Here is a 14,690-nt window from a genome sequence, read left to right as displayed (position 1 = left end):
GCCTATGGTCATTGGCCATCTTTGCTTGCCCTGACTGTGACAAGGGAAATGATTCTAAAGTAGGAAGGGCTTTGTCCTAAAGAAGGGACCGAAGTGATCTGGGAGGTGCACTGTCTCCAGGGTGGGTTTGGGCTTGGAATTTGGAGACAGCAGTTGGGCTGGTCTCCCTGACACGGCACAGCATCCTCCAGCCACTGTCACAAGGCAGCATCAGTGGTTTGGTTTTGAGTTATAAGTGTTGCTATTGGCAGCTCTTTCTCACACACTGGTCCTACGCTCAACTGCCTGGGGTGCCCTTCGCTGCTCTGTTGACTTCAAGCTGACCCTCAGGAAGGGGTTCCTAGGCTGCCTCTGCCCTGATGTTTCTAGAGATCACAGGTCAAGATCCTGAGAGTGGAGATTCCTCCACCTCCCAGTTCCCTGCCCAGCATTGGACACTACCAGTTTTCAGTGTTTTAAATTAGTTAGACCGTTATATTTTCCAGTCATGAAATTACTGTGTGATCACAGAAGGAAAATGTTGGAAAGGGAAGAAAACCATGAGAGCTCAAAAAAAAAAAAAAAAACAAAACAAAACAAAAAAAAAAAACAAAAAACAAAACCAAAACAGATAGACACCCAGATTCCCATGGGCCGCCCCTTCTAGGAAATGCCTGTCTGTCCCAGTGTTTAAGGCTCTTTTATTCCCTGGAGTTCTGGTTCAGTAAATTTTTTTCATGTTTCCTGATTACACAGTATAGCAGATAATTCCGGTGCCATTGAAAACTCAGGTGTGCTCTGAGGTGTGAGGATACTGCATGCTGAGTGCCTCATAGCTCCTCTGGGAGCATATTTGTACCAGTGACTTACCTGATGTCTTCTTTGTTTTCGGATAGAATCTTACATATCCCAGGCTCGCCTCAAATTTTCTACATAGTTGAAGCTAGCCTTCAAATCCTAATCCTCCTGCCTCCACCTCCTGAATGCTGGGATCACAGCCGGCCCCATGCTCTACCTCACCCCATACTAGGATTTCCTTGCAACAGCACGTGTTGAAGCACTCTGGCATGGTGCTCATGAAAATGACCAAATGATAAACATCTCTGCACACAAAGATGATGATACATTGAGCTTTTTCCTGGAATAGATTCTTAGGAGGTTTTCAGGCTGGAAGGGGACAGGCTTTTCCTAGACTTCTTTTTTCCTGCCTGGGTGACCATTCTTTCATGCCAGACCAGATGGAAGGCTGTGGTAGATCAGACCTGGCGAGGACCAGGCCTCCTGGCGGGGGCTTGTGGCTCTTTGTGCTGGACAGAGAGCAAACCCTAGGCGCTCCTGGCTCCGCAAAGGCAGAGATGGCTGGCATCTAACTCCACATCCTACGCTAATGACTTGGCAGCTGTGTAGATTCTTAGGATCAGATCAAGTTTGCCTTAGGGCTACCGGGACTCCGAGCTCGCGGAAGGGCTGACCCAGCATGTCTATGCTCAGAAGCGTCTATGCCAGAAAAGGGGCCACCTCCAGCAAAAATAAAAGACCTTAAAGAATAAGCACAAAACAGTACTAGTGGGAACCTACCTCTGTGAACCCTGTCTCTGGTCCAATTCTGCATTCTTCTTCAAGAGCCTTAGAGACATTGAACCTGTCGTGCATTCCTGCCTTCATTTTTTTCTCTGACACTCTTAGAATTTCACTTTGCAGTCAGGTTTGTTCCTGCTGTGGTCCTCCTCCTCCTGCGACATCACTCGACCGACGTAAGGTTTCAGTCATCATGGATGGAATAAACGCAGAATGAATAGGTGACGTTGTGGTAGCCCCCACCCAGGTCCCAAAAGTGATAGCTAGCATTAGCAGTTGACCTTAGTCAGGCTTTCTATTGCTGCAATGAAACACCATGACCAAAAAGAAAGCTGGGGAGGAAAAGGTTCATTTGGCTAACACTTACAGATCATAGTCCAATCCATCACAGGAGGAAGTCAGGACAGGAACTCAAGCAGGGCTGAAACCTAGAGTCAGGAGTTGATGTAGAGGCCATGGAGGGGTGCTGCTTACTAGGTTGCTTCCCATGTCTTGCTCAGCATGCCTTCTTATAGAACCCAAGACTAACACCCCAGGAATGGTACCAGCCACACTGAGCTGGGTTCTTCGCCATTGACCACTGAGAAAATGCTTTACAGCCAGATCTCCTGGAGACATTTCCTTAACTGAGGCTCCTTTCTCTCTGATGACTCTAGCTTGTGTCAAGTTGAGTTGTGTGCCCCATGCCTTCTCAGACACTATTACTGACAAAGGGTAGTGGCTAGAGACTTTCAGAAAGTCCCTGAAACTGGTCAGATTCACTAGGTCCCTTTGTCTCCTGGACTATATAAACACTAAAGACTTCACCTTTGACTCAGACCTTTGGTGCCACTGACAGTCTCCTCCATTGTAACAAAAGGTCATAGAGACCAGAAAGGAGTCTGGGATTCCTCCAAGATGGGGTCCATGCAGGTTCCACCTAGGTCCTAAGCCTGCTTCTCTGCTATGTCATTATACCAGTTATTTTCTGAGTACTGCCACTTTGATGCCATAGCAGATGGTGTCATAGCAACTCAGTCTCATGCTATTGTAAATGGTATCATAACAGTACAGTCCCATGACATTGTAAATGTTGTCATAGCAGTATAGTCCCATGCTACTATAAATGGTCTCATGGCAATACCGTCCCACGCTACTGTAAATTCTTTACAGACCACCATTTTTTTTCTTCTTTGAACATGTATGACAAACTCCAGGAGACTGTGTGATAATTTGGGCAGCTCTGGGTTCTCCCAAGTGGGAAATTGCCAGGGTATTTCACAAGCCTGTATGAAACATGTCTTATAGTAGTTCCAGAGGGTTCCTCTGCGTGGTTAATGCCTTCCCCCCACTCATTGGTAGAGGCAACCCAGTCTCAAAAGATCAATCATGGTATGCACTCACTGATAAGTGGATATTAGCCTAGAAATGTGGAATACCCAAGACATAATCCATATATGAAATGATGTCCAAGAAGAATGGAGGAGTGGCCCCTGGTTCTGGAAAGACTCAGTGCAGCAGTATAGGGGAATACCAGAACAGGGAAGTGGGAAGGGGTGGATGAGGGAATAGGGGGAGGGAAGAGGGCTTATGGGACTTTCGGGGAGTGAGGAGTCAGAAAAGGAGAAGTCATTTGAAATGTAAATAAAAAATATATCGAATAAAAAATATTGAAAAAAAAAAGAAAACACAAGAACACATCACAGCCTGCACATGATGTCCCAATGTCTTGTCATTTCCACCAAACTGATCAGTGTCACAGGATGTCACCATCTGTCTTCATGTGCCTTTTCCCAATAGCTGAGGAAGACTCTTTACCTCCTCTTCCTTCCGACTGGCCTCCGCTTCCCTCCCACTCCACCCACTTCGTGCCCTTCACAAGTTACCTGGACAGATTCCATTCAACTGCTCTCTCCTGGCATAACAGGCTGAAGTCAGGTTTCCAAGCCTGCCTCTTAAGTCTCATGTGCCTGAGATGAAAATCTTTTCCACTACATAAAGGCTGTATAGTCTTTTTTTCTTTTTTCTTTTTCTTTTTTTTCATGCAATAGCCAACTTTATTCAGGGCATCCGGTGATTTATATTCTGAGGGTTAAGCAAGTCATAAGCAAAGTTCACCAGAGTTTAGGTTTTATACAGTCATCCCTAGAAGACCAACCCATCCTTTTTTTTTTTTTTAATAACAGAAGTAAGATGATGGACAATCTGAAGCAAAACCACTATTAACTACACCTGGGACAGGCATGGAAGCCCACTGGAAAACCAAATCATGTTATGGAAAAACAGAGGTTATAAGACTTTTATCTTGTTTCCTTGCAGTTATCTCACAGTCTCGCAGAATTCTCCACACACAGCTTCATTTTCAGACTGTGTTCTGACAATTGGCTCTAAAATATTTTTCCATCCTGCTCCAGCCCCGCTCGCTCCAGCCTACTTATTATATATAAGTACACTCTAGCTGTCTTCAGACACCCCAGAAGAGGGCTTCAGATCCCATTACAGATGCTTGTGAGCCAGCATATGGTTGCTAGGATTTGAACTCATGACCTCTGGAAGAGCAGTCAGTTCTCTTAACCTCTGAGCCATCTCTCTAGCCCCAGCTGTACAGTCTTAACTAGAGGCCTCCACCTCTCTGAACTTCAGGTCTCTATCTGCAAGCTGAGGATGAAAGGAACAGGGAGAGTTTTCTTGGGAACTGACATATAATACAGTTGAGCAGGGGCGAGTACCTAGACTTGACCTGTTTTGCATTTCCTTACAGGCTTCTGGGGTCCCATGCACTGCAGCAGAAATGTATCTTAGACCTCCAGGGAGTTACCAGCCTTCCTGGAAGAGAATATGGCATAAAATGCTGAGTTAATTTGGATGCTTTTGTTCAAGTCTCTCCCAACCTTAGAATTCTACAAGCAGGAAATTAATGGGAGGGAAGGCGCTCACTGTAGGAGCTTTCCCAAGTGTCTCATCTGGGCGTTGATTCCATCCAACTCCATCCAAAAGGTGGTTATAGGAGGCCTTGGTGGTGGCAGAGCTCTCTATGTGCCCTGAGGGACTTACTGTCTTTCTGCTGGCCAGGGCATGGGTCCAGCAGAGGGAGGGTGATCCCTCCAGGAGGCCGTGGGAGGCATAGCCTCAAGCTGAGCATTTTGTGTACCCCAGAGGAAGATAGAGGGGTTAGAAAGGTGAACATCGACAAGATCAAAGTGTCACATCTGTAGGAGTCAATTCATGGGACAGTACAGGTGTGATGTGTCTAGGGGACATAAGAAGAGGATCCTATCTTCCTTGCATGGAGGCCACCAGCCCCTCCAGCCCCTTCCTCTATGAATCACTGTTGTGAGACAGACACAGCATGCACAGCAGGGAACCATCAACAGACCCAAGTGTAGAGACAACAACCAAAGTCCTACTTGGTGTCTCAGTAAGTTTTATTGGAGTTACTGCAGGAATCTGGGTGAGGGGTTATTACAGGAACAGAAATGTTTCAATGACAGTTTGTATCACCAAAGCAGAATAGATGACAGGCATAAAAGTTGGGAACCTGGAGCACACCGCCCAGCCTGCAGGCAACTCAGCAGTTTGGAGAGTGTCCTTTCCTGATGACTCTGTTCCAGGTTGGTCTGCTAGCCTCTGCTTCTTCCAGTGGGGTGGCCTTGTCTGGAGTGACCCAATTTGGCTTTGCAGAGGCTCCTCTGAGTGGCTGTTTTGTTGACTCTGTCATGAATGGTGACCTGGTGAAATACCAGAGAAGCAAGCTTAGGGGTTGAGTGGATCCTGCCTGGACCCCATCTTGTGAGAATCCCTCCTTCCTTTTCCATTGCCTCTTGTTACAGTGGAGGAGACTGTCAGCCCCACCAAAGGTCTGAGTCAAAGATGAACTCTTTAGTGTTTAAATACATCAGGGACAGAAGGGTCTAGAAAATCTGGCCAGTTTGTTTCAAGGACTTCCTGAAGATATTTTGAGTCTTTTGTTTCCCATCTTACTGAGCTTCTATGAAGGAGGAATGGAATGTTTTGATCTCAGTATCTGTTGCTGTACAACAAGTACCCTGTTGGTCTATGGTTGAAGAACATGGGAAAATGTAGCTTGCAGAACACCTCTTCTCCCTCTGATCCAGCTCCAGAGATGTTTGTGCAGCCAGGGCAGTTTCACCAATTTTTGTTGTCAACTGGAAAACCCAGTTTGGCTTTGTAGAGGCTGTCTGGGTGGCTCCCTCCCCATTGGCTTGTCCATGCTTTGTGACCTGGTAATACACCACAGAACCAGACTAGAGGAGCTGAGTGGAGCCTGCATGGTCCCCATCTGGGGAACCCTGTCTCCTTTCTGATATCCAGGACCTCTTGTTACAATGGAGAGGACTGTGAGTCAGACCGCACCAAAAGTCAGAGTCCAAGGTGAAGAGAGGCAGCTTAGGATCATATGTGCCTGCAGGCGTCAGCTTTAGATCCAGGAGACCTGAATTCAGGAACTGGCACTGTTGCCTTCGCAGATATGTGTGAGATCCAAAATAAGGAGCTTCATTTCTTGCCTGTGAAAACTTGAAATGACAGGAAGTCGCCTAACTATGGCGCATCTACAAAGGCTGGTGTGTTAATCTACCTGACATATTTGAAACTGTATACACCCAAGTAGTCAGCGTTTGCTAGCATAGAAAGTACCAGGCATGCAATAGATGATTAGTAAGTATAAGCACCCATCTACTGATAGGTGAACCAGAAAAGTCCCATTCTACTCTTGGTTGGGGTTTTTTACAAGCATTTAAGATGCTAGACACCCTTATCCCCCACAACCCTCATTCTCCTGAGCCTTCCCTCAATGCCCCCAACCTTGCTTTTCTGTCCTAGCAAATGTTGGCTTGACAATGATTCACAGAATGTGTTTGTGGATCTTTTGGAATTGTGGAGGTGAGTGCAGTCTGCCCATGACGTCCAGGTTTAACCCAGGGCCATGAGAGAATGCTGGAGATTACACTAGGAAATGGAAAGGGTTGCATTTCCTCTCCCTTTCTCTGCTGGGCTGAGAAATTCCAAAGGAAAGCTCCCTGCGGGAACTTAGAGATAAAGACCTGGGAGCCGGCCATTTCGTGCTCTTTCCACACTCTAATCCCTGCCCTTTCACTGTTTCATCTTATGAAGCCTACCTGATGCCACATGCACCGAGAGCATCTCTGTGGCCAGCATGGGATGCTGTCTGTCCCGATGAAAACCTAGGCAGATTTGCAGGTCACCGTTATTGCAGTTTTATGCCAATGGATTTCCTCATCTCAGAGAACAACTGCAACTTCACACTCAAAGCCCCATCCCCAGCAGGTCCAGCAGTCTCAGCTCAACCCCATCCAGACACATCTATGAAGGAGATGAAAAAGGCTAAAACAAAGAGATCTCATCAATGCATCTTGGAAGAGTCCAGTGACTCCCAAGTTGGCTTCCATCAGGGTCCTGGTATGAGCATCAGTCCTGTTTAAGATGTAGTCTCAATCCTCATTGTCTCAGCTTCAATCATGCAAGGGGATCAATAAGTTATTAATCTCTGTCTTCACTTCCTTCACCATCTTTGCCCAAGGGGGACCAATCTATTTTTTTTTCCCATATGAAATACTCCTGGGTGCAGCCTCTCCTTCATAGATAATTGTTCTCATCTTGAGGGTGGGCTGTCTGCCTACAGGTCTCGCTATTCCTGGAACTCAAGGGAATTACAAGGCTAGGGCCATGTCTTATCTTTTCTGCTTCCGTTTGTTTTGTTTCGATGGAGAATAAATCTCAGTTATCCCAGGATGTCCCTGAACTTGGCTTTGTGGGCTATGGTGACTTTGAACTTAAGATGATCCTACCTCCATTTATGCAGAGGTTGTAAGTGTGCACACCAAGCCCTGTTTTGGGGATAATAAAGATCCAACCCAAGGCTTTAAGAATGCTAGATAATTACTGTGCTAAAGGAGCTACTGTCCTGTCTTAGGGTTTTATTGCTGTGAATTGACACCATGAGTATAGGAACTCTTATAAAGGACAGAATTTAATTGGGGCTGACTTACAGTTTGGACGTTTAGTCCATTATCATCATGGCTGGGGGCATGGCAGCAAGCTCGATAGGCCTGGTGCTGGAGAAGTAGCTGAGAGTTCTACATCTTGATCAGTAGGCAGTAGGAAGACACCCTGAGACACTGGCCGGGCTTGAACAACTGAGATTCAAGGCCTGCCCCCATTGACTGGACATACTTCCTTCCAACAAGGCCACACTTCCTCATTATGCCACTCCCTGTGAGTTTATTGGGACCATAGTCATTCAAACCACCACCAGTCCTAACCCAAATCCCTATGTTCTTTTTTCTTTTTTAAATTCCCTTCTTTTTTTTTTTTTTTTTTTTTTTTGATTTGGTTTTTCAAGACAGGGTTTCTCTGTGTAGCCCTGGCTGTCCTAGAACTCACTCTGTAGACCAGGCTGGCCTCAAACTCAGAAATCCGCCTGCCTCTGCCTCCCAGAGTTCTGGGATTACAGGTGTGCGCCACCACCGCCCGCCTATCCCTAGGTTCTTAAAGGTTAATGAGCACTCTGGGAGGCAGAGGCAGGGGGATTTCTGAGTTCGAGACCAGCCTGGTCTACAGAGTGAGTTCCAGGACAGCCAGGGCTACACAGAGAAACCCTGTCTCGAATAAACCAAATCCAAAAAAAAAAAAAAGAAAAAAGAAAAGGTGAATGAAATAAAGCTGGTTTATAGATGGATGCTCCTTGAATAGTTAGCATGCCGAGCATCAGAGGTCATGGAGTGACCCAAAGTAAAAGAGGTCATTGCTAAATGCAGGTAAATGGGCCTGGCTTTCCCCTGTGTGTGGACCCAAGTGAAGAGTCAGAACATTTTAGCAAAAGCAGCCTCTAAGTGCCTATTAAAAGAGACCACCATGAGACTTTAAACACGATACCTGTGCACATATTCAGCAAGTTTGCAGAGTCTTGTCTTCTGAGAACAGTGAGTCTCTTCACAGCTCAGCTCCATACACACACACACCCCGCCCCCATCTTTCTCGGGCCCTGCAGGCGCACGCACCTCTGTGGCCAGCCTTTTGCTGATAGGAGATGAAGGTGATGCTGAGCCTCTTCCTGGCTCAGGTCCATCGTGGATCCTCACCTGGAGCCCAGAGAAGTCCTTAGAGCAATGGTTCTCAACCTTCCTAATGCAGAGCCCCCTTTAATGATGGTTCTTCAGGTTGTGGTGACCTCCCCAATCATAAAATTATTTTCATTACTACTTCAGAACTGTAAATTTTGCTACTGTTATGAGCTGTAATGTCAATATCCATGTTTTCCAGTGGCCTTAGGCACCCCTTTGAAAAGAACATTTAGTCCCCAAAGGGGTTGCAATTCACAGGTTGAGAACTTGTCACCTTAGAGGGTAGACAAGAGGCCCCTGACAGTCTCTTCCTGGGAGTTACTCTATCTTGGCATAACAACACCTAGCATAAAAGATAGGCTTGGCCTAGGGACTCCCAGGTGCATGTTCAGGTTCTCAAGGATGAAACCATAGAAGGGACATGAAAGTAGGTGTGTGAAGAGACTTTGTCCTTCAGTAATTTGATGGGTGAGTGCCCCTGGGTCTGGCAGGGGACGCTTATTTTACCAACCTATAGATAGATCCCTTCTGCTCAGCTCGCTGCCAACTCCCACCATGCACTGCAGGTCCCTTCCACCTGGAGGGTCTCTGTCCCTCAGTCTTCCTGGTGTCTGCTCGCTCTGCTTCCTGAATGTCTTCCTCTGGACCTCATCAAGATGCTCTTCTGGGGCCTTTCCCCAATCCCCACTCTCAGACCCCCATCAGTGATTCAAAAGGTATTTATCAGAACTCAAGGTGTCAGTCAGTCCTGCTCCATTCTTAAAGATGAAGAAACAAACCAGAGAGAGTTTATAATCTACAAAGAGCCACACTGCCAGGAAGCTATAGGACAGGGATTTTACCCAAGGCACTCAGCAGGGACTCTGCTAGGACTTTTCCGGTCTGCACTTTCTACTGGAGAAAAGTGCTGGACTTTGCTTGTGACAGTGAGTTATACAGCAAGCAGCATGGGCTGTGGCCGTAGCCACCAGCCCCCGGGCTAATAAGCACCCGAATTTTGGTGCCCTCGAGGGACTTTTTTTTTCTATTTAATTTTGATCAAATTACCTTATTGAATTAGTAGTGCTAATTGGTTCATTGATTAGAACAACCAAGGAGCTATGTTTTCATTCTAAGGTTGAATTTTAATTAGAATTAGCTTTGAAGCATTGGGAGAGCCTGTCATGCCAACTAATAGATCAGCCTGCTGGCAGATGCTGCAAAGACCCTAAGCATCTGGACGAGAGACGAGAGTTTCATGCAGTTTCATGCCGTCCATCACAGCAGGGGGGGTGTGGGGCTCAGTTTCTACTTGCCTTGAAGACTCAAAGCTTTCCTACAAACCTGTTCACTGTTTACTCGTTTGTATGATTAGACTCAACAAGCAACCAGGGCAGAAAAGACTTCATCTTGTTTACATTGCCAGGATCAGGAATGACATGTACTAGGGGGCCTGGTAAATTTTTTTTGCCAAGTGACTGCAGGCTTCTGACGCAGCGTATGAAGCCAGAGGACTTGCGCTGAGGATCGTGCTCTCCACAAATTCTCTGAACTGGGAAGGGCATCACTTCAGAGGGCTTTTATTTTTCTGATGCTCACAGCTCAGACCAACCTCTCACTGTGTCTCGGTTTGAGGTGTTTCCAGAGGGGTCCGGGAGCAGGGCCAGGCGGAAGGAGCTGCCGAGCTCCTGCTGAGGCTAGTCTTTATTCTGATCCACAGCATAGATATGGCCCCATGTTAGGGCAGGGGGACCAGCTTTCTGGAGTGGTGAGAGAGCTGGCTTTGACTCTGACCTACAGCACAGGGACAGCCCTGTGTGGTGGTAGGCCAGAAGGGAAGGGATTTCTAAGGTGAAGCAATTGCTACTATATGATATGTCAGGAAACTTGAGCAGCAAAAGAGTAAGCAGGGCTCGTTGATCAGGACCCAGGACTGGGCTTTCTTTGGGATGTAAACAAATCCGGTGACCCTTGGGGTCACTTCACTGGACAGGCAGGTTTCGGGTGTTTATTTCTTTGGCTGGGATTCAGACACCCAATGTCCCTTGGGTCCTGTGGATTGTTTTAGAGACGCCAAGTGTGACAGCTCTTTCCCAGGCAAAGGAGGAGTTTGGAAGTGACTCAGAACATGGTGTGATGTGTAAACTCCGAGCAGCCCACTCTTGAGAGTGGTGACACTTGACCTTGGTCTGAAGGAAGCTTGGGGGGAGGCGGGGGAACTTGCTTCCCCTATGTGAGCAGAAGACAGCGGGATGAAGCTTGGCAGATCTCCAAATTCCTGGGCTACCGGAAAAAAAAGATCTTGCAAGGAGTAGGGGTCGTCCCACACGTGCCTTCCACCGTACTGTCCCATCTGTGCCTCTGGGTGCCTAACAATAGATATCAACCTTCCCTTCGCAGAATCTCTCACACCATCCAAGTGCAATGTGAACTTCCGACCCAGTGGACCCCAGAGGAGCTGCTATAAGCATATGTGAAAGCAATGTCCTTTAGATCTAGCCCGTTGTGCCCGTCTACAATCCTCTTACATCAGTCATCCTGATCTGTCTATTCCCCAGTTCTCCTTTGTCAGCCACAGTGTTAAGTCTCTCGCATAATTCCTGTAATTGCCTAAGAACACAGGTCCACGGCACATTAGAACACAGACCCTCCTTTCTCCTCTCTCTCTCTCTTCCCCTCCCCCAGAAATCGGGCCACACCCTGTTGCAGCTCTCTTAATTTAAGAGAATAAGCCCTACCTCATTCTCAGGAATTCAAGGCTATTTTCTTCAGGACCACCACCATGTTATCTATATATATATAATAAAGCCACTCTCTCTTTCTCTCCTGCTTCAAGGCCACACCAGGGCTGCCCATGGTCACAAGGCTCTCCCAATAAAGTTCTGAAGGGTAATTTTGGGTCATCTCTTTTCTGTGAGCTTGTAGTGATTGCTGACGCTACCCTTCTTTTGCACTTGAGGACAGGGTGTCAGAGAAGTGAAGTGGCTTTATTCATGGCCATTGAGGTGCTAAATGTCACAGGGCATAGATTTTTACAAATCAAAGGCTTAGTGGTAGGAAGTAGCTAGCAAGTACTCTGGATCTTTCTGCTTTGCTGCATACAAACAATACCTAACACTTAACTCTAGTAAAGGATTCTGCTCCTGAGGCAAGTGAATGTTATCTGGGCCTGTGGCTCTGTCCTGCTCTGGGAGTTCTCTCTGCCTTGATCAGGCTGAAGGCAGTCACTAACCGGGACATGACTAGCTTCTATGATACCCGAAAGGACCACTCATTTGTACCTTCTGCCAGAGATGGCACACATCATTTCCAGAGCAAGCGGCATGGCTGTGTGACATTGGTGGATCGATTGTGTATTGCCCTCTCCTAAAGTGGATGGGATAAGAGGCTGGGAACAAATGCTTGCGCAGTACCTTTGCCTACCAGCCAGTTGGTTATGCAGCTGGGTGCCCAAGTCTTACCTATACTTCTGTCATTGGGCTGTAGTGTGACTATCAGCATCATGATCTACTACTGCCTTGTACCTCAGCTTCTCCATCTTAAGGTGGGTTTATAGCTAGAACCTTGAATTCCCTTGCTGAGGGCAACCATAGCGAAATACCTGTAAGCAGCAGGATTACAGGAGAGAAATGAGTTCTGGAGGTTAGACGTCTAAAGTCAAGGTGTTAGCATTGGATCTGGTGAGGGCTCCTCCGGACTTGCAGATCTCTCTCCCTCCTTCCTCACGGCCTTTCTTTTCTGCCTGGCTATGACTCTGCCCTTTTGTGTTTTCTGGTGACGCATGACCCACCTCAGCAGTGCTGGGGAAGCATCAGTTCTTGACCTCCTCGTAGCTCACTATTATTAACTATAGTAGTGATGACTGATTCTATTTGTTTTTCTTTCTCAACCTCAACTTCCTTATCTGGGAAGCAAGCACAAGAAAATGGGAAATGTGCACCACATAGCCTAGAGCAGGTGACGATGACCGCGGTGACTAATAGTGACGGTGGTCACCAGTAGTGAGGGTGATGACAATGGTGACCGTGGTAGTGAGGACAGCTGTCCCGATGATGGTGATGGTTATCTGGATGGTGATGGCAGTTCAAGATGGATAATCAACCTGATAAGGTCTAGAATCATCTGATAAGGATGTATAGATTACGTTGGTCTGGGGGCATGTCTACAGGGGATTATCTCAATAATCCTAATTAAAGTAGGAAGCTCAGCTCACTGTGAATGACACCATTCCCTAGACAGGTGAATATATAAAACACAGCACCAGATGTATAAACTGAGGGTCTCTACACTGTTAGGTCTTAAAGAAACTGGAGGTGCCTATTAACATATCAAAGCAGACTCTGGCCACCAGTCTCTCTCAGCCTCAAAAGTACCTGTTACAGTGTCAGAACTCACTCCCACCCCTACTCTAAACATCTCCAGCCCTCCTCCCCCAGCTCTGCCTCTCTTCCCTAACTTCCCTTTCCTGTGTACCTCACCATTTTGGCTATGTGCTAAGTTCTTTTTGCCTTCTTGGTCTTCTTTTGTCTCCCTCTCTCTTCTCTTCCTCTCTCGTTCTTCCTTTCTCTCTCTCCTCTCATGGTCCCATGTATTCTGCTGGCCGTGCTCAGTCTGGACTCTTCCAGATGCCTCTAGCTGTGCCCTCCCTCATATCTACAATAAAAACCGTCTCCTCAACCCTACCTAGAAGTGGTCACGTCCTTGTTTCATTCAGGCACCAGATGGATCAAGTGAGGACATGGCTTCTCTGAGGTTGAGGGGAAGGTTTTTCTTGTAGATACGAAGGAGAAAATTGCCAGAGGTATTGAGAGGAGTAGAGAGCAGGGGGAAAAGGTAGTAAACTAAACATGGCGAGCAGAATGGAGCAGACCATGAGGGGTGGGGAGGAGAGAGAGGAAAATGAGGGGGGACAAGAGAATCCATGGCTGAAATGGGGTATAAAGGAATAAGAAAGTGGGGGAGTTACTTGATAGGGGTCCTGAACTTTTAAGATTAGAAAAGGCAAGCTGAAGCTGACCACAGGCATGCATTCATTAATGCCTTCCTCTCTGCTCTTGACTGACTGTGCTATAACAGTCCCTTAAATTTTCCACTGCCCTGACTTCTTCTGTGATGGGCGGTAATCTGGGGAATTATGATCCCAACAAACCCTTTATCCTTTAAGTTGTTTTAGTAGGGGCATTTTGCCCTAGCACCAGAAAAGAAACTGAGACAGATGGCCACCGCAATGATAGTGGTGTTCTTTTTGATCATGATAGTGATGGTGGATGTTTCTGATAATAATGATGGTGATGGCATTGATGGTGATATGCTGAGTTGATATTCATGTTTCTGATGATGATAATCTTGACAGCAATAGTACCGATGAGTACAAGGCAGGGAATAACTATTTGCACAATACAGTAATAATGTTGGTGATGATAGTGGTCGTGGTGATGTTAGTTGTGGTTATGACCATGATGGTGACGAGGGTGATACCCAGACTTTCGATAGAATAGCACTTATAATACATGTCTTCAGTGCTGTCTTTAGTTTGGTTTCTGAGTCACCCCAGCAACCATGGGAGATAATCACTATTGGCATTCTTTATAGATGGGGAAATTGAGGGGTAACCACATGCTGTGACTCACTAAGGGTGCAGAGCCACTGAATTACAGCCCCAGACATCTGGATCCATAGCTAGTGTCCCTAAACACACATGTACCATGAACATCCTGGGCGCTGGGTCATCCACTATTTATGGCATCCCTCAGCTAACCCAGGTTCAAGACCATGGAAATATTCTAGTGAAAGAGAGGGAAGGGCCTGGCCTCTCAGAAAGTTCTTTTCCTCCTGGCAGGAAGAATAATTGGGAGGAGCCATTATTCCGGACATAATGTCTGGTGATATCTCAGAACTTAGGGCACAAGTTCAACCAAACATCAGTCCTCCCTCATTCTCAGATTCAAGTCCTTCCCTCTACAAACTACAAGCTATGTGTTCCTTCCCCAAAAAAAGATTGGTATAAACTCAAAGCTTCTTTCTGCCTCCTGCCCCAGAGTGAACTATGACTGTTAAGTTTGGTCCAGTGCC

General features: G+C 46.7%; 1 protein-coding gene across 3 annotated transcripts in view; it reads left to right on the top strand.

The window, feature by feature from the left end:
- Positions 1-14,690, top strand: part of St3gal1 (ST3 beta-galactoside alpha-2,3-sialyltransferase 1) — a 72,494-nt gene that overhangs the window by 31,223 nt on the left and 26,581 nt on the right. The gene's annotated exons all lie outside the window — the stretch shown is intronic.

The sequence above is a fragment of the Apodemus sylvaticus genome, chromosome 17, assembly GCF_947179515.1.
Source record: "Apodemus sylvaticus chromosome 17, mApoSyl1.1, whole genome shotgun sequence".
NCBI lineage: Eukaryota > Metazoa > Chordata > Mammalia > Rodentia > Muridae > Apodemus > Apodemus sylvaticus.
This window is presented reverse-complemented; position numbering and strand designations above follow the sequence as displayed.